The sequence below is a fragment of the Solanum pennellii genome, chromosome 4, assembly GCF_001406875.1.
Source record: "Solanum pennellii chromosome 4, SPENNV200".
In the NCBI taxonomy this organism is placed as follows: Eukaryota; Viridiplantae; Streptophyta; class Magnoliopsida; order Solanales; family Solanaceae; genus Solanum; species Solanum pennellii.
This window is the reverse complement of record NC_028640.1, coordinates 28,561,374-28,580,422: the sequence shown is the minus strand read 5'-3', so window position 1 is coordinate 28,580,422 and position 19,049 is coordinate 28,561,374. Positions and strand designations below refer to the sequence as shown.

At 39.5% G+C, this 19,049-nt stretch overlaps 1 pseudogene; it reads right to left on the bottom strand.

Annotated features, from left to right (window-relative positions):
- Nucleotides 1-2,169: 2,169 nt before the first annotated feature.
- LOC107016647 lies at nt 2,170-17,288 on the bottom strand (annotated as a pseudogene).
- Between the last annotated feature and the right edge of the window lie 1,761 nt (nt 17,289-19,049).

Sequence of the window (19,049 nt, the reverse complement as noted above, 5' to 3'; positions counted from 1 at the left end):
CTGGCCCCAAGTCTTCTTCAAGAAATTGGCATTAAAACCATCATATCCCAGGGCTCTGTTATCATTTATACTATTCAAAGCCACAAACACTTGCTCTCTACTCACAGGTGCATTCAGGTTAATTTGTTGGCTTCTATTCAAGACTGACAATCTTGCATTACCATTCTATTCGTAGGTAGTTGACAGGCAGAAGACCCCAATTATTTCTTGTAAAAACCTGTAATCTCTTCCTCAATTTCAGCTCTTCTAGTGATAGTCCTCATATTTGTGATTAAGTTTGTGATCCTATTTTGGGCCTCTCATTTCATCAAGCTAGCATAAAAGTATGTTGTGTTCCCATCTCCGAATTTTGTAACCATTGTACCCTTGATTTCTGCTTCACGATGCTCTCTTCAATATTAATCAATTTCTTCAGATTCAGTTATGCCTCCTTCTCTATCTCTATAATGTCATGTGCTTGACCTGGTTGTCTCATAGTACTCTGTATATCTTGCAAATGTTGTCTATACATTCTTATTCTACTCTATACCCCATAGAATGCAACACTATTTTGCTTTTTCGTACCTCTTTTCACATTCTGTAACTTTTTCCATATCCCATTCATTGTCCCATTACTTGGTCAATGTTGCCAAGTTCTCCGTACTATCTCATGAAAATTCTCATATTTCGCGAAATATTTAGGAACTTAAAAGGCCTGATATCCTCTTTTCGCATCAGTGTAATACAAAGTGGGGAATGATCAGAACATACTGGACCTAATACTTTCATATCTGTGGTTTGCATGTTAAACAGCCATAATAGTGAAGTATTACGGATGACGCAATAATTTTTTTTTTGAGATCATTATGTGAGTTTTCTTGGTCATATTTGATTAGATTATAGTAAGTATTAGCTTATGTGTGGGCTTAGACCTTCCTCCTTATCGGATGAAATTGATACAAGTAATTATGTATTTAATCGTCTAGTTTTTATAATATCTAATAACTCTCCTAAACTTAGTAATATATGATTCGATCAATGCAAGTACAGGATTTTCACTTGACTTAAACGAACACTAGACTCTCCATATGAGTTAGGTCTATGTAAGTTTATGGAGTGAATAATTGGTCATTTTAAATGTGTTTACACTACTAAAAAAAAGGCAAAAAAAGACCTACAAAAGAGACCTCACGAGGTCTCTTATTGGAAAAAAGAGACCTAAAAAGAGACCTCAACGGTTGGTCACTATAATGCAGGTCACTTTTTTGTGGACACCTCATGAGGTCGCCGAATGGAGACTTCACGAGGTCACCAATAAATTGTCTGTTTTTTTTTAAAAGAGACCTCATGAGGTCACTACTTTATTATTTATTTAATTTTATATCTTAAGAAGAGACCTCATGAATTTTATTTAATTTTGTATTTTAAAAAAGAGACCTCATGATGTCACCATTATATTGTTTAATTTAATTTTATATTTTAAAAAAGAGACCTCATGAGGTCGCTATGATATTATTTATTTAATTTTATATTTTAAAAAGAGACCTCATGAGTTCACTATTATATTATTTAATTTAATTTTATATTTTAAAAAAGAGACCTCATGAGGTCAATACTATATTATTTAAATTAATTTTATATTTTAAAAGAGAGACCTCATAAGGTCTCTTTTCTGCATTTATTGAATAGCGACCTCATGAGGTCTCTATCATGAAATTTACGGAAAATATAATGCAAAAAAGAGACCTCATGAGGTCTCTTTTGTGCATTTATAAAATATAAAATGTTAAATAGAGACCTGATGTGGTCTCTATCATGAAATTTCTGGAAAATTTAATGCAAAAAGAAGACCTTATGAGGTCTCTTTTTCTGGAAAAAGACTGGCAGCTAATTATTATTTCTGCGGCTTCTCATCACCTATCATTTTAATTCATTACCCAAATCAAGCTCAAAGAGCTTCCAAAATTCAACTGAACCAATACATTTACTAAATATTCTCTTATCAACTCAATTGCAACTCACCTTCAACATAATTCTATATTAAACAAAAACCAAGATATCCGTAAGTTATATAATACATTGCAATGTTATCATGTATTCACAAAACAAATAATTCCCATCACAAAATTATAAAGTTAACAATATTATCCATAAGTTAACTTAGATTATCTATCACAAGTCTAAACTTCACTAATGTAGTAGTGTGTTTGCGACATAATCATCATTTTCTTCATCAATACTAGACTCATGTGTCATATTTCTTTGTTGACCATACACTGGATATGAGTAGGTTGAGATTGAGGAGGTCGAGGAGGGAAAGTGACATCACCGGAACAAGGGGAATCCCTCCTGAAGCAAGTAATGCATCGAATTGAGCCTTAAGACCCGCAAACTGTAATTCTAACCGCCTTTCACTAGCCCGTGATTCTTCGGCTTGGTTAGATAGCTCAACAATCTTTTGCTCCATATCCAATTTTTTCTTCATCGATTCTTCATGATATGAACTATTTAGGCCTTCAAACTCAGAAGAAAATTCACGAAAGGTTTTCTGCAGCATTACATATGCATATCCATATCTACTCGGACCACCAGTCAAGCCTAACCAAACTCTCTCAGCCTGTTCTTGAGTAAGTGGCATACCTGGATTTTCTTCCAGCAGAGTTTGTTGTAAATCCTCCAAACCTTGAAGATATCGATTCTAAATTGAATTTTATTATATGAGAATATAATTTTACAAAATAAGTAATTATTTTTGTAAATTAGAGGCTTACATAGGTCACTTCAGCTCGAGGTTCAACCCACATGTTTGGATCTTCTAGATTTTTCTTCTTTCTAATGTTTGTTGCCTTAAACGCCTCAGCCTGAGTTACCGATCTTCCCAGTTCCTTTTCCTACATATAAAAATAATAAAGTTATAATCAAGATTAATTAAATATTAATAGATAAAATATATGAAAACATAAAGAAAAATGATAAGCACCAATTTCCTCCTAACACTTCCTTGACTTTGAGCCCCACTTGTGTGTAGAGAACCACCCTTAGTAGATGATCTTGCCTTTTTACAGATCTCACTCATCTGCTTAAATCTTGGATCATATTTCCAATGCACAAGTAATTTTGCCCAATCATCCGATAGAACCCAGCTAGGTTTCTTATTATCTCTACGAGATTTATTAAACAAACTAGCAAGAGTATGCGTAGCTTTCTTGTGAAAGTTTGCACAAATTTTGGTCTCATGTTCCGGACGCCAAGCACAATTTTTCTACAATCAAATCATAAGTTTTTTTAATTAATAAGTATCAATTAAGACAAGTATTTTAATAGTGTTAAACAAATAAATTTGAACATACCCTAAACTCCAAAAATATTTGTCTCTTGAGATTACTAGGGATCTTGCCCCATGTAGGATAAGCATCCCCATCGAGTTCTTTGATTACCTGAGAAATGATCCCCACAGCATCATCTGAATTGAAACTGTAATACAAAGTTTTAACAGTTATAGGTTAAAACAGATACAATTAAATTATATAATCATAAACATACCATATTTTTTTAAAAAAACATACGTGTAGCCTTCAGGCTCGATGGCAAGTCTATTATGCATATCCCTCACGCCAACTTGTGTATTGTCATGACCAGGTGTATCTGACTGATTTGTGGTAGGAGTGTTAGGCTCAGAACTATTACCTTGAATGCGAAGACTCGACATCATAAGTTGTGAAGCAGATGATGATGATGGTTGGGAGTCTGCAAGGTTGTGAGTATTAGTGCGAGAGACACTAGACATTGGTTGATTATCCTCTAGAGGCAAAACACTGTCCATGTGGGGTATCATACCCTGATGTGTGCATCATCACAGGTACCTGAGGGGGCGGCTGAGTATATTCCAGTGGTGTATGCATATAGGTTGAATGAGGATTAATATATGGAGGCGCGGTCGTCCTAGAATAGAAATGTGGCGGAGTGTCTCTTGGTGGGAGAGATGTTGTGTTGTCTGATCTTATATGTATACCTGTCTGTTGTCTACTAACCATACCTTTTTTCTTCTTCTTTTTGGGGCCATTATCAATATCTTTATTCTTACGTTTACCTTTCATCTAATTAGTAACAAAAACATTCAAGTCAAATAAGGTTAGATATTGAAGATATGAGAGACAAACATCATCCAGTAGCTTATCTAGCGGTTAATAACTTTTTAACATAAAATAAAGCCACAACCACAAGTACAAAATAATATGGAAACAACATCTAACAAAAGGAACACGAGGACATATGAATTTGAACTTATTGAACTAAAAATAATCTTTTTATTGAAATTAAAACAAAAGGAACACGAGCATAAATTAATAAATTACTCTCTGTATCATTAATAAATCTATAAAGCACTCAATACATAGATACAAACAAACAGGGACGACAATGGTAATTACTAATCCTCCTCCTCGTCGTCCTCATCCTCATCTTCATCATGATACGCATCCTCGTCCTCATCCTCATCCTCATCCTAATCCTCATATTCATCTTCATCTTCATCCTCATCATCATACTCATACTCATCCTCATAAATTGTTGCATTTGCCCCTTCATTTGTTATTTCTTCCATATCAACCTTTTCTAATATATGTTCAGGATGCTCTAAATCATTTTCTAATTCAACATCGACGGTCTTGTGAACACTTGATAAATCATCATTTTGTTATGCAACATCCAACACATTTTCGACTTCCACATGACCCATAGGTTTGGTTTTAATCACCACCCACGAATCAACTTTATCTGGACACAAGGGATAATGAGCATAGTACACTTGCTTAACATTTTGTGCAATAATAAAAGGATCATAAGCTTCATATTCCCTTGTGTGCGTTACTTCAATGATATTATATTTTTTGATTTCTCTCTTACCTCTTTTTGGGGTTGGATCAAACCACTTGCATCTAAACAATACAATTTTTTTGTACGCCAACCGGAATACTCCATTTCCAAAACCTCCTTGAGTACCCCATAATAATCAACCCCATCTAAATTTCCATCACAACCTTTCACCCAAACTCCACTATTGTTAGTTTTTTTTATATTTGGAGTATTCTTCAGTAGTGAATTTAAAACCATTAACAACATACTTATTCATTGAGTAAGTCTTGATGGGTCTCCAAGAAATGTCCTTCAAAAATTGGTAAAATTGACCATTTATTGTTTCATAAATCTATAAATATTTAAAAATTAGTAGAAACTTAGCATCAATTAAATATAAATTTATTTAATAAAAATAGTATTACGAAAATATTATAAGGCTTATGTAATCTTGAAACCGCTATGACAAATGGCCAAATACTCTTTCATTGCCACATAAATGCATAAAGTAATTGTGAAGGAAGATAGATATTGAATTAATTGTTTTGTCTCGTAATTACATATTTTAGTGCAAAAAATTAACTTACTCAACAAATGGTTTAACTTGTGGACAATTAAATAAGACATGTGTAGATGCAGACTGCAACTCCATGACACTAAGATTCCTCCTTGTGCATTTTTTTGAACCTTTTCCTAGTTGATTGAAGATTGATAGTGTCTTCAAAGTCTCACCACCATTGTCATGGAAATTGGGTCTATTTTGAAAGCATGACACACTTCTTTTAAAGTAATAAGAACCAAATTAGTTATCTCATACGCTCAAACTTACTTCTCAAATAAGAAGTAAAGCGGTCGTGTCAAGTAAATAACCCAACTAGTGAGGTTGGGATCGTTCCCACGAGGAAAATAGTCTAGACTTAACTTCAACTTGTTATTACTATTGTTTGGTCAATGACTTCCTTGGAAAGTAAAAACAATAAAAGGGGGGTTTCTATTTCTAAATGAGTGAAAATAACTAACGAAATTGAAAGAGACACTTAACAGCTTTGAATGTTGGAGTTTAATCAATTAATCAAAGTAACTAGGGTTTACGTGTTCCCCACAGGTTCATAACTTGATAATTCTAACTATAACAATTCTTTCCTAGTATCTTGCATGCAAAGTGATAAGTTATGTATTTCTAAATCCTTGGTCCGGCATCTAGAAAATCTCACTCCGCACCTTGGTCCGGCTACGTGTGTTGCTATCCTAACCCTTATCTTTACCTCATATTAAGCATCGTATTCGATATTTGACTAAGTTATTACCTCGTACCAATCAATACTAGCCTATTAGATAGTATACACTAAATCTATGTTGATAATTCTTTTCCTATTATCTACCTCCTTGGTCCGGCAAGTAGCATTAAGGTGAGTTCTAACGTTGGCCATCCGTTAAAAAGACTTCTAAGCGAAAGAATTATCAATACATGCAAGACACTACTCTAGAATTGTTATTTTAGTTAGGTTTTACCTCATTATTCGCCTATGGTTTCCACAACCCTAGTTATGGAGTTTAGTTACCCATAGTCATAATCACAATATTCAAATATATGGTATAAGAATTCATGTACTTACTTCAATGAGAAAGAGTAAAAATCCGAAAGTTCGCTTGATTAATCAACAAAAATCACCAACACTCAATTACAATAGTCTTAAAATATTCAAGAGTCTAAAAATAATCCAGGTTCTAACAATGATCAAGGGTCTAACCTCAAAAACGAGGTTTTTTGAACTATTTATAAAAAATAAAAACCTAATTAAATAAGGACTCTATTAGCTGGAAATCTGTCAAAACGCGGCTGGGTCTACGGACCTCACGACGGATCATTGTGGTCACGACGGACCGTCATGGACTCCGTCGTCCCATACTTATGCAATTTCTTCTGCTGCTCTCTTCATTACCGTCGACGGCAGATATGATGGATCGTCACAGGCACAACGGTCCATCGATGGTCTCCGTTCCAAAACACTTAAACTCTTAGAATTTGGGTACTGGACTACTTCTTTGAACTTCATGACGAACAGCAGGACGGACCGTCATGGCTACGACGGTCCGTCACGTACACCGTAACCCCACACTTGGTCAGCCTTCCCCATCTTCCTTCAGCAGCTGCACTATGATGCCACCTACAGTCCGTCATGGGCACAACGAATCGTCACAAGCTCCGTAGGTGGTACTTTTCTGTATTTCTCGTTCAAAAACCTCCGCATTCTTCTTTTAGACAGATTTCCTGCAAATAAAGAGAAACTTACATAAAAATTAGCACAAAATGGCTTTTGGACACACTAAACTTAAGAAAAAAGTATTAATAATACCGTGAAACCACAGTATATCAACACCCTCAACTTAAATTCGTAGTTTGTCCTCAAGCAACACACTATGACTCAATACAAAATCTTTGTACAATAGTATCCATGTTTTATCCTTCGCAATCATTTGTCTATCAATCCCGATCAATCTCATCATATTTATGCATGATATCACTATTAGGCTTGAATTATGTGGAATCAGACCATGACACAGACTCACCATGCACTAACACCTATCCTTTTCAATTTCTCACTGAGGTGCTAATATTTCTTGTACTGCAACTAGTGTCCTCACTTCAAAACAAAATCCTAATTTTTCACACAATGATTTCTGTTTGAGTATAAGGATTACTATTCAACACTCACTCTCAGAACAAATTCACACTCATTCATACATATTGCCATAAGCTTGCCCTTATTTTCACTGCTTTAAGTTCGCTATACAACTCTTAGGATCACGATAGGACTTTCTTAGCTTGTAACATAGGCTCAGGGTTAGGTAGGGTATATCTAGGTATACTTTAGTGTCTTTTTGCCCTCCTTGAAATATCGGCTAAACATACCATTTTCTATCATTTTATTTTGCCAAGTTTCTCATATTCTTTCACCTCGGTATTTTCCCTTCTTTCTTCATTTGTATAAGTGAATCTCTTCTTTTCTTGCTTGTATTTCTTGTATATATATTATTTTTATTTTTTTTATTTTTTTTCTTCACTTTTCTTTCAACTAATTCTTGAGTCACTTTAGTTTTGTTGTTTCTCTCTCTTTGTTCTTTCAACCCCAGTTTCCAGGGCATTCCTCATAATAGCCACCCTCAACTCATGGCTTTGCCATGAGTCAAACTACACAATACCCAAAGTTGGGTCAGGGCCATAAAAAGGGTTGTTTACTGCATTAGCCCCCTCAACTTATGCTTTTGGCATAAGTTGAGGTGCACATGTCCAAGGAGGGACCAGGGCCAACACATTATTCTCAGAAAAGATCAGTTAGGGTGAAAAAGAAGGGTCTAGTTTAAGCTCAAATCATTTGGATCAAAGAAGGATAAATTTCATTTGGTGTTCTTTTATTTAGGCTAAAATTGGGCTATATTAAATAATGAGCTAAGATCCTTTCCTAATTGTTTATTACAACTTACTTTTAGCAGGATTAACCAGGCAAGTTCTAGCTCTGTACAAATAGTGGACTATCCAAATCTTCCTCACACTCACTTGCCATCTCATTAATCTACCAGATTATCAGACACCTAGTTCGAATTTTAGACTTAGGGTCATGTAGTGGTGTACCTCTATGTCATGCTTAGAGCTACACATTTATCAATTACTATGCCTAGTCATGCATCATTTTCCATTTTATCAGGATATCATTTTAGCCATCATGCTCCAGAATTAAACTATGTACACAAGATATAGACATGCCGGTTCAACAGAAAAAGTAATCAGTCTCTTGGGGAAAAAGAGCACAGGCAAGAAAACCCCAAAAGAGGATAGTGAATTGGGCTACTCAGACTTCACCCTAGCACTCACTTTCCATTTACCCCACCCCCAACAAAAAGACATGCAATTGTCCCCAATGCATAAAAAAATTGAAATACTAGAGTGGTAGTTTAAGCAAACCTGGGGCGCAAAGCACCGACGATCAGCAAGCTGGTGGGTCCAGTTCCCCGGAACCCACTACCTCTGTAATCTGGACACCCTCAGTGGTGTCCTCAGCATCAACAACACTATCAGCAGTGCCTCCCGCTATCTCCACAGTTCTGGAGCTAGATGCCCCAGCAGCTAACTCTCCTGCTCTCATCTGACGCGCCTCCTCCTCAGCAAGCGAGGCTCTCCGCGCAGCCTCCATCTCACGGCGCTCCTTCTTCCGTGCTCGAGCTTCATCCTCCTCTCGACCCCTACGCCTCTTGGCATGCTCTCGAGGGGGAGGTGGTGGAATATCTAAAGTGGCGAATAGGGCCGCCATCACTGTGTCTGCAGCAGGCTCTGCAGAAGGGGCCTCATACTCAGGCACCCTAGCCTCTAAGATCATATCAATATCTGTGCGAAGACTGTCGACCACAGCCTGAAGGGTCAACACATCTACCAGAGGGGCTGGACGGGCTAGCACCCGCAACTCAAAAGCGTCCAAGCGCTGATGAACCTCAGCGATTTTCCTCTCTGTGTGCTTGACCATTCTACGCTCCAAGCGATCTTCTGCCTCGGCAATAGACCTTTGCATCCAAGGCTGGATATGATGCAGAAGTGTAGCCATTTGCGCCTCTAATTTCTAGACCCTAGCAATCGGGACCAGAGCGGGTAAAGGGGTTGAGCGATAGAAGCTCGGGGCAGTGCTACTACCCGGGATAGACTCGACCGGGGTAGTGTCAGTGGAAGCCGCCTACATAGCCGTGCGGGCCTGTGCTACCGTATCAGCCAGATTGTCACCAAGTGGAGGCAACTCTGGACGGGGACCTCTGCGTGGAGCCAACTCATTGTCCTCATCCCTGATGAGGCCGATATCAACAGTGCCCAGAGGGGTCATGAGCTGATCAACGTGCCATATAGGCACACCTGGGGAACTGCATAGAGAAAATATCATGCACGGGAAAGGGTAAGTAGTTGTGACCTTAAAATCCCTCTCGTGCATGACCGCCTGTAGAAGCCACGCAAAATCCACCTCAAACCTGGCGATCATCACCGCCATCAGTACTGCTCGATCATATGTGACGATATTATCAGCGGCTTTGGGGGAAAGGCAGTGGCGGACAATCAACCACAAAAACTTCGCCGTGAAAGTTAGGTTGGCCTTCTTGATGGCCCCCTTCGTCTCGGTCACCTAGTCGGCACCCTCTCCATCAACGGACAAGTGCAGGGCCATCCACCTCTTGGTGGTCTCTCTCAGCGATCGCTCACGCAGGAATTGGCCATCTTTAACAATATTCCATCGGTAGTCAAACTCGGCAATGAGAGGGGTCCGATTAGCATCAACATTCTCATCGAATAGAAACCGATGGATGGCAGGCAGGGAGATATCAACCTGAACGCCACGTACTCGGACCTGCTCCAGTGGGGGCTGTTTGGCGGGGGCAGCCCGCCTATCAATCTGTGATCGGAGAGTCGCTACGTAGGATGTAGAACTCTTGGACCAGCACTTAACTATAACGTCCCAACGGACGCGCTGTCCACTCCAGTCGATGTCTGGTGAAGAGATTGTGGATCTATGGCAGCGTCGGGAGACTTCCCGTTAGGACCCCCCGCTCTAATGTAAGTGTCCGAGTCATGACTCCTTTCTCATTCAAGAACTTTGCATCGGAATAGACTTGATACTGCCCGTCGACACACCACCGGTTTGGCTGGTCGGTCACCGGGGTAAGAGCACGAGTCGGTGAACTGGGTGTGGATTCCGAACTTTAGCCTCATCAGACAAGGCAGACTCTGCAGCGGTGGCGGGTGCGGGAATCTCAGCAGATCCGGAGGCTTCCTCCGACCACGAAACTCCTAAGGAGCCAGACGCTCCTTCTTCATTATTAGCTGAAAGAGAAGGTGTGCCGGTCAGTGTGCGCTCCTCATCAGACTAGGAGGCAGTGACTATGCCAGACGCCACCTTCTTGGGTGTGGCTCTGGCAGCACGTGCATCTCGGGATGGGGTGAAGTGCCTGGGGGCACGTACTCGGGGTCACGCTCATCATCACAGCCAATGACCAGGCGGGCAGACGGGGCGAAATACTTCGATCGCCCGCGTGCGTAGACTCGATCTGGTTTTGGTGCCATAATAGATAGTACTTGTAAAGAATAAATATTAGTACTAGAAGGATCAAACAAGACAAGCAAAACCACACAAAATAAATAAATGAGCTAGGATGTAATGACATTTCTATAGTAACAGTGAAACACGACAGGCCAGGTGAAGGCTCATCGTGAGTATGACGGACCGTCATGGGGTCCGTCGTGTCTTACTTAGACTTTGTTTATATGGAGAACACTGAAGGAGAGTCTCTGACAAGTATGAAGGTATGTGTAGGACGGACCGTCATAGGTACGATGGTCAGTCGTAGGTGTCCGTCAGAGGACACTTGAAAAAATATGGAGACCCTTAGGAGAGGGGTCTCTAACCATCATAACGGTCATGCAGGAAGGACCGTCGCGGGTATGACGGTCCGTCGTAGCTGTCCATTTGAGGACACTTAGAAAAATAGAAAGAGACCCTTAGGAACAGGGTCTCTGACAACCAAAACGGTTGTGCAGGACGGACCGTCGTGGGTACGACGGTCCGTCGTAGTTGTCCGTTTGAGGACACTTAGAAAAAGTGAGAGACCCTAAGGAATAGGGTCTCTAACAACCAGAACGGTTGTGCAGGAGGAATCGTCGTAGGGATTACAGTCCGTCGCATGTGTCCATTGGTGGACACTTGGAGAAAATTGGACAGTGGGGTGTTAGGGTTGTTGGAACGGACCCAATGACGGTCCGTCGAGGGTACGAAGGTCCATCATCGGGGTCTCATTCTGTAACTCAGTGACAGAACTGGGGATGCCCCATTCATCCCCTATGACCCAAATCGAATTGGTAGTGTTTTAACCTACATTTGTCTAACCCAAATACCTAGTAAACAAGCAATCCTAAAGCACCTGTTTCTAGGGTTTTAACACGGAAATTTCGAGGATTTTTAACCTAGGTCAGACAGAATTTTATTAAAGAATAAACATATCAAGAAGAACTAGGCTAATACTAAGTGATAAACAAAAATGCAATATAAATGAGTAGAAATTAGAGACACATACCTGAGAATTTGAGAAAAACAAGAGGGAAAGGTACTTGGTGATCAAGTAGAGATCCACAACAGCAGCTCCGACTAGTAGATGATGAATTTTAGGAATTTGGAAAATTTGGGGAAAATGATCGGTTGTAAGAGAGAGAGGTTATGATTTTGGAAGTTGAAAAGGGAGGGAAATGGGAGAAAGAGTGAAGGAATGGGGTGAAATGAAGGGGTGGGGGTTTTGAATGTTGAATTTTTAAAAACCCCCAGCCGGGTCGGGTACGCTTCATTAATGACGCGACGATTCCCCGACGACGGTCCGTCTCAGTTGTAACGGTACGTCGTTGGTTCCGTCGCATGTGCCCTAGTTTGAAAATACCAGAAAGATTTACCTGGAACGACAAATTTATGCGACGGTCCGTCAGAGTCGCAAGGGTCCGTCGCTGTATCCGTCAGTGACTGCTGCAGAGTAATTTTCTGCAGAATTTCCTGGTAATGTGCCTGCAAATTTAAAAACCATTAGTAGAATATGCTTCCATTACTAAAAAGAAAAAAAAAGCTATAAGTATTGGGTTGCCTCCCAACAAGCGCCTGATTTAACGTCGCGGCACGACTGAGGACACTTGATTACTCAGCCTTCATCAAGATGGTATGCCTGTATCACTTCATTCACCGATGTAGTATGCCCAAAATAGAGTTTTATTCATTCTCTATTCACCTTAAACCACACTCCCTCCTTGGTTTTTAACTCAACTGCTCCATGAGGGAATACTTGGGTAATCAAGTAAGGGCCAGTCCGTTTGGACTTGAGCTTTCCCGGAAGCCAAGGCAACCTAGAATTGTCTAAAAGCACCAAATCCCCAACCATAAACACTTGTTTTTCACTTTTTTGTTCATTCTCCTTCTTCATCTTTTCTTTGTGAGATATGGCAGATACCGATTGGAGCTCACCACTCTGCCTCATGGACCTATAAATGTCGAAGGTCGCTTCTTCATTGTTCAACCGAAATTTCATCTGCCCCTTTTCCATATCAACTAAGGCTCTACCTTTAGCAAGGAATGGCCTTCCAAGAATAATAGACACTTCAAAATTGACTTCACAATCAAGACTAACAAAATCTGCCGGAAATATGAACGACTCAACTTTTACCAGCACATCGTGGAGTATCCCTATAGGCCTTTTCACTGTTCGATCAACCATCAGTAGCCGCATCGCAGTGGGTTTTGGGTCACCCAAACCCAACTTCTTGTAAATTGAGAGGGGCATGGGATTTATGCTTGCCCACAGATCACATAATGCTTTCGCAAAATGTAATGACTCGACTGTACAAGGAATAGTGAATGCACCCGGATCTTCTTTCTTTTGTACGAGAGATCTTGTAGCAATAGCACTACAATGCTGCATTCTATCATCATCCTCGAAAGTGACCGATCTTTTCTTTGTAACCAGATCTTTCATAAACTTGGCATAACCAGGCATTTGTTCTAGGGCTTCTACCAAAGGGACATTGATAGAAAGCTGCTTCAACATTGTTATTAAACACCGATATTTACCATCCTCGGTCTTTTTCACTAATCTCTGAGGGAAGGGTGGTGGTGGTCTAGGCATGCGAATTACCTTCATAGGGACTTCTGCATCTTTTCCAGTGCTATCTTCTGCTTCACCACTACCCTTTACCACCTTATCATCATCCTTTCTCACCTTTTCCTCATTAGACGACATAGGTGGGTCAATGGTTTGCTTACCACCCCGAGTATGATAGCCATACAGTGTGCATCATTTTTCAGATTTTTGACAGTGTTGCTAGGAAGAGTGCCCGGTTGCCGTGTGTTCACAGTTGCAGATAATTGGGCCATTTGCAACTCGATCTGCTTAATCGATATTGCATGTGTATTGACTTTTTGCCCAATACCTGCTAAATCACACCTTAACTCTTTAATGTGCTCATCACTAGCATCGAACCTCCTCATCATTTTGTGCAACATATCCTCAACTCGCGCCATACTATCTCCACCATCCCTAGGAGTAAGTTCACGATTTTGAGGAGGGACATAGGGCCCATTCCTATCATTTCTGTTACCGTAGTTACCCCTGTTGAAGTTTTTGTCGCGGTTGTAGTTTCCATCTCGGACATAATGACCCTCACAATTATAGTTACCATAGATCGGACCTTGGTTCCCTTGACCTTGGCACCAATTATCCCGATTTAACCCTTGGGTACTCGGTCAGAAACCCCCCGTCTGCTCATTTACTGCATAGGAATCCTCCGAATAATAGCATTCATCATTAGGTGGTGGTGGTTTAGACAAGTAGTTAACTGCATTTATCTTTTCTGCACCCCCATTGATATGTTTTAGTACCAACCCAAGCTCAGTTCTCATCTGAGCCGTTTCTTCACGAATCTCATCTGTGGCTGGGTTGTGAGTGGACTGCACTGCGAAGGTATCTGACTTCCTAGTACTCCAAGCTTTATTATTCCGGGAGATTTTCTCTAATTTTTCAGCAATCTCAGCATAAGGACACTCCCCATAATATCCACCTGCTATAGTGTCCAACACCGCTTTATTATTATCATCCTGTCCCCGATAGAAGTATTCCTTCAGTGACTAATCATCTATACGGTGATTTGGGACACTTCTCACGAACGAGGTGAATCTATCCCAAGAACTACTAACTGACTCTCCTGGTAGTGCCACAAAGTTGTTCATTCTGTCTTTGTGGTTTAGTTTCTTGGAGAACGGAAAGTAGTGTGCTAAGAAAAAATCCCTTAGTTGGTTCCAAGTGAAAATTGAGTTGTAAGGGAGCTCAGTGAACCATATAGCAGCCTCTCCCGTCAGTGAGAGGAAACACTCTAAGCCCTATTACATCCAAGTCCAAATCAGGCCTCCCTACACAACTTTTACACACTGCCCTTACCATAGCTATATGGGCATGTGGATCCTCAGAAGGTAGCCTTGAAAACAAACCTCTGGCAGTGACCATTTGCATCAGGCTACTAGTTACTACAAAGGTGTGGCCTGGTGGTAGAGGAGGCAAGACAAGTGGCCCATCGGAGTCTGCTATGTTGTCATAGCCTCTGTAGTATGCTTGGGGCCGTGGAGTGGGATTTTGTCCCCTCTATTGGTGTTCACCAGGAGCATCGAGTAACAACTGACCATGAACATCAACCAGAGCTGGGATGTTCTGGCTTGGATCATCATCATTAATTTCCAAGTTTCGATTCATGTTGCGTAGTGTATGCTCTAATTCGTGATCGTAGGGAAACAAGGGTTCTCTTGCTCTCTGTGTATTTGGCATACAAGGAGGGTGGTTCTGCACAAATCAAAAACAATTAAACAAAGTAAAATCAAGAAAATATCAACTAAACTAGAGTAATAGGTTAAAGTTAATCTAAAAGCTACTTTCCCCGGCAGCGGCGCCAAAATTTGATACGCTTAAACTTACTTCTCAAATAAGAAGTAAAGCGGTCGTGTCAAGTAAATAACCCAACTAATGAGGTTGGGATCGTTCCCACGAGGAAAACAGTTTAGACTTAACTTCAATATATTATTACTATTGTTCAGTCAATTACTTCCTTGGAAAGCAAAAATGATAAAAGGGGGGTTTTCTATTTCTAAAAAAATGAAAATAACTAGCAAAATTAAAGGAGATAACTAACAGCTTCAAATGTTGGAGTTTAATCAATTAATCAAATTAAATAGGGTTTACGTGTTCCCCACAGGTTCATAACTTGATAATTCTAACTATAACAATTCTTTCGTAGTATCTTGCATGCAAAGTGATAAGTTATGTATTTCTAAATCCTTGGTCCGGCATCTAGAAAATTTCACTCCGTACCTTGGTCCAGCTACGTGTGTTGCTATACTAACCCTTATCTTTACCTCATATTAAGCATCGTATTTTATATTAGACTAAGTTATTTCCTCTTACCAATCAATACTAGCCTATTAGATAGTATACACTAAATCTACGTTGATAATTCTTTTCCTATTATCTACCTCCTTGGTCTGGCAAGTAGCATTAAGGCGAGTTCTAACGTTGGCCATCCATTAAAAAGACTTCTAAGCGAAAGAATTATCAATACATACAAGACACTATTCTAGATTTGTTATTTTAGTTAGGTTTTACCTCATTATTCGCCTATGGTTTCCACAACCCTAGTTATGGAGTTTAGTTACCCATAGTCATAATCACAATATTCAAATATATGGTATAAGAATTCATGTACTTACTTCAATGAGAAAGAGTTAAAATCCAAAAGTTCGCTTGATTAATCAACAAAAATCACCAACACTCAATTACAATAGTCTCAATATTCAAGAGTTTAACATATAGTCTAAAAATAATCTAGGTTCTAACAATGATCAAGGGTCTAACCTAAAAAATGAGGTTTTTCTAACTATTTATAAAAAATAAAAACCTAATTAAATAAGGACTCTATTAGCTGGAAATCTGTCAAAACGCGGCTGGGTCGACGGACCTCGCGACGGATCGTCGTGGTCACGACGGACCGTCATGGACTCCGTCATCCCATGCTTGTGCAATTTCTTCTGCTGCTTTCTTCATTACCCTCGATGGCAGATATGACGGATTGTCACAGGCACAACGGTCCGTCGATGGTCTCCGTTCCAAAACACTTAAACTCTTGGAATTTGGGTACTGGACTACTTCTCTGAACTTCATGGCGAACCAGCAGGACGGACCGTCATGGCTACGACGGTCTGTCACGTACTCCGTAACCCCACACTTGGTCAGAATTCCTCATCTTACTTCAGCAGCTTCACTACGATGCCACCTACGGACCGTCACGGGCACGACGAACCGTCACAAGAGGTGGTACTTTTCTGTATTTCTTGCTCAAAAACCTCCGCATTCTTCTTTTAGACAGATTTCCTGCAAATAAAGAGAAACTTACATAAAAATTAGCACAAAAAGGCTTTTGGACACACTAAACTTAAGGAAAAAGTATTAATAATACCGTGAAACCACCGTATACCATTATCTCCCTACCAAGATGGAATTGAACCATTGAGCCTTCAACTCTATTATTTTGTTTCATGCCCCGTTTAGAATTTCCAATAGTCCCACATTATAGATTGTTATCATTGATTTAAGAAACATATTGATATTAAATAATAATAGTTAAATATTTACCTCTCAAATGGATACATCCATCTATATTGAACCGGACTTCTGAGGCGTGCTTCATGCACTAGATGTACAGGAAGATGCTCTATCACATCGAAAAATCCAGGTGGAAGAATCTTCTCCATCTTATTTGTAATTACAGGAATATTCTGATCCATCTGAACTAGGTTGTCTTCCCTTAACGTATTAGAACACAAGTCCTTGAACAACAAACTGATTTCAGTCATAGGTTTCCAAATTCAATCGGGCAAGCCACTAAATGCAATGGGGAGTAATGTTTCCATGAAGACATGACAATCATGACTTGTGATACAATGTAATTTTCCATGCTCCATATCGACACATTTTCCTAAATTTGAAGCATGTCCAACAGGCATCTTAAGTTGCTCGACCCATTCACAAATTTTACGCTTTTGATCCATTGTAAATGAATAACTAGCCTTAGGCTTGAACTTGTTGTTCTGTTTCTCTTCCAACCATAACTCTTTTCGCTTTCAATATTCAGGTAAGTCCATTCTTTCTTTAACATTATCTTTTGTCTTGCCAGTGACATCCATTACTGTGTTAAATAAATTATTAAAGTAATTTTTTTCAATATACATGACATCAAGATTATGTCGAAGAAGATTGTCCTTCCAACATGGTAACTCCCAGAATATGCTTTGTTTTTTCCAGTAATGTGCAATACCATATCCATCAAATTTGTAGGGTTGTTCTTCTGTGACCTTTGAAAAGTTTTGAACCCTTTCCCAAACTTGTTCCCCAGTCAAGATTGGAGGAGGATAACCTTGTTCAACAGAATTCTTTCTGAATGCATTTTGAATACTCCTAAACTCATGATCCATTGGCAAGAGCTGTCAATGACAGTCAAACCATGAATTTTTACGACCATGTTTCAAAGTGAGTGATTTAGTATTTTCCATACAATAAGGACAAGTTAACTTTCCTGCTGTCATCCACCCTGACGACATTCAATATGCTGGAAAATCATTAATAGCCCACATTAAGGCAGCCCGCATATTAAAATTCTGCTTAAGAGACACATCAAATGTTTCAACCCCTTGAACCCACAATTGTTTCAACTCATCAATCAAATGTTGCAAGTATACATCAATTAATACTTTTGGATTTCGTGGTCCAGGAATTACACAATTGAGAAATGTATATGGACTGGTCATACACATCTCAGGTGGAAATTATATGGTGTTACAAATACATGCCAACAAGTATATGGTGCAGTAGAAACAGAATGTAGCGTGAATCTTTCTGAACATAAACCTAATCTAATGTTCCTTGGTTCAGCTGCAAATTGTGGATATGTTCTATGAAAATGCTTCCAAGCCTCTCCATCGGACGGATGACACATAAATCCAGGTGGTCTTCTATTTTCATTGTGCCATCTTATATGAGGAGCAGATCTATTAGACGCATACAACCTCTTTAACCTTGATATAAGAGGTAAGTAATGCATCGCCTTAATTGGAACTTTCTTCCCTCTAGCAATCTGCCTATAACAATATTTTCCACAAAACTTACACGATTCTAGATCAATATATCCTTATAGCATAACATGCAACCATTTTCACAACAATGAATTCTCATCGATGACATTCCTAACTTCGATACCAACCTCTTTGCCTTATAGAAATTATCTGGTATCTCTAGATATGGGTCAACTAAATCATGAATAGGGACAACCACAGAGTCCATTTCCCCTTGAGGAACATTCCATTCTGATTTGATAGTCAATAATCTAACCGCAATAGACAGCTGCGAGTGTGGACTCCCCTCATATTAAGGCCGACTAGCAGCTTTTAATTGTTCAAAGAAAAATTTACATTCAGCACTAGGAGCTTCTTCACCTTGATTAACAAAATCAAAATAAGAATGCACACCAAAAGCATCTTGAACAATGTCATCCATTCTATAATTTTGTGCATTATAATTCACAGTGCTACTACTTTCACCAAGAACATAATTTTGTGCAT